Source organism: Octopus bimaculoides, chromosome 6 (genome assembly GCF_001194135.2).
Source record: "Octopus bimaculoides isolate UCB-OBI-ISO-001 chromosome 6, ASM119413v2, whole genome shotgun sequence".
Lineage (NCBI taxonomy): Eukaryota > Metazoa > Mollusca > Cephalopoda > Octopoda > Octopodidae > Octopus > Octopus bimaculoides.
In genome coordinates, this window is record NC_068986.1 from 9,982,394 (window position 1) to 9,984,773 (window position 2,380).

The window sequence follows — 2,380 nt, forward strand, 5'->3', positions numbered from 1 at the left end:
AGGACATATTGAGTATGTCTACCCACTGGAAATAACAGTCAGAACTCTTATTTAAACCGCAGAAAAAATAACACTGATAATAACTACAGAAATCAACTGTCTGCAAGCAAACGAGTCAAGAAAATCATTCAACATACCTATACAGAATCCAGTTACATATTTTCTCGTATTTGGACACACATTGACCGATTTCTGGACTGGCATTATATCCTTACCTCCCTCATCATGTCTTACCATGTTGAAAAAATGCCGCAACCCATCACGTTGAAGTTTGTGCCAAATCAAAGCCGTCTCAGTGTGAAAATAATTCCAATAAGGAGTAAATAATTCAGCAGAAAATATTTGCTCAGATATTATTAACTCTCTTATTATCTAAGGTAATATAATTAAATTGATAACAACAGATTTAATAATATAAGCAATTGCAGGCCACCCCTGCAAAAAAAAAAAAAAAAAAAAAAAAAAAAAAAAAAAGCAGTAAATAGCTGGAGAATTAAAATTTGTATTAATCAAAGGACATACTGAGTATGTCTGCCCGCTGGAAATAACAGTCAAAACTCTTATTTAAACCACCGAGAAAATAACACTGGTAATAGCTACAGAAATCAACTCTCTGCAAACAAACGGGTCAAGAAAATCATTCAACATACCTATACAGAATCCAGCTGTATATTTTCTAGTATTTGGACTCACATGGACCGGTTTCTGGACTGGCATTATAGCCTTACCCTCCTCAGCACGTGTTGCCATGATGATAGATTCCACCAACCCATCACATTGAAGTCTGCACTGCACTGATTTGCTTTGTGTCGCTCCTCATATATGAGGAGCCCATGCTTACCACTGCTGTATCTCCCTCATGTTTCCACCTAAGTTGGGGACTCCTTTTGGTCCCCAACTTACCCTCCGAGGCACAAGTCTTGGCAAGGTTGTTTATGGAAGACCACCAGTCGCCCATGCATACCAGGCTCCCCTCTCCACGCCACCGATGTTATTCAAGGGAAAGGAAAAGGGGCCGATACAGCTTGGCACCAGTGATGCCACATCTCATTTCTACAGCTGAGTGAACTGGAGCAACATGAACACAACACGCAGCCTGGTCTGGGAATCGAACTCACAACCTCATGATCGTAAGCGACACTCTAACCACTGAGCCATGTGCCTTCACTTCCACCTAAGTACCTGCACACAATACATACCCCTGTGAATTCCCACCCATCTTTACCTCCCATTCTCCTTTTGGAACCCTGTGAACTCCCCCCTCTCCAATCCCTCGTCTGATTCTTCTCATGCACAATTTTCTTCTCCATACATTTGCACTCTGTCGTACAAGCACACAGACCTTGCATCTCCAGCAGACCATTCTTGTTCCATTTCTTTCTAGCCTTCACACATCCTCTACACTCACCACCCATATTTCTCTTCAAGCAAAGTTGTTCAAACACCAGCATCATTCAATCTGCCTTTCACTCACAACAAAGGTAATGACTCAATCAACTTTCTCCAGACAGTTCTCATTTTAGTACCTATGTTTCAGAACATACTTCCCCACTGCTAATTGAATTACTGAGGTAATGGAAGCTATCTTCAACCTCTAGGGAGCCTTCTTGGCATTTGAAGAAATCTATTTCCTGTGTGTTCTTGCATATCTGCTACTCACAAAGGTATTTCTTTACTAAACTTTTTATGGTTCCATTGCATCTCTTAAATGTTCACAATTTGGACTGGGTACACCATATGGAATTTCTACCTATAAATCTTCTACACATTTCTCAAGAGTTTAGTGTCCTGCTTGTTTTCCTGCTTACGAGAACTTTGGTCATTACTAATCAACTTTAAGGCCATTTAATTCCAGGTGTTGCTTTCAAACCTGGAAATTCTTTTCTAATTCTGTTACAGATTATGCTGTCAGAATAAGGTCGTCATAGCTAATTCTATGGTAGAATAAGAATATGATTTCTTGGTGTGGAAGCATAATATGTATACATATTGTGTGTGTGTGATTGAATCTGTGGTGAAGTTTGTTTTCCAAAAATGTAGTTTTGGGTTCAGCCTCACTGTGTGGTACCTTGGTGTTTTCTGTGATAACCCCAGACCAACCAAAAGTCTTGTGAATGGATCCAGTAGATGGAAATTGAAAGAAGTAAGTTTCTGTCTCCTTATCTAGACATTGTGTGTTTGTTGTAAGCGTTACCATTATGCTGGAGTCATTCATTTCCAGTTTTCCATGAAGACCTGCTCGACCAAGGCAAAATCCTACCTTGCTTGGAAACAGGTGAAAGTCAGTCACAGGAAGGGCAGCTGATCAATCAAACAAGGTGAAGCATGGAAAAGCAGATATGGAAATAATGATGATGATGATGATGATTAACTCTCTCTC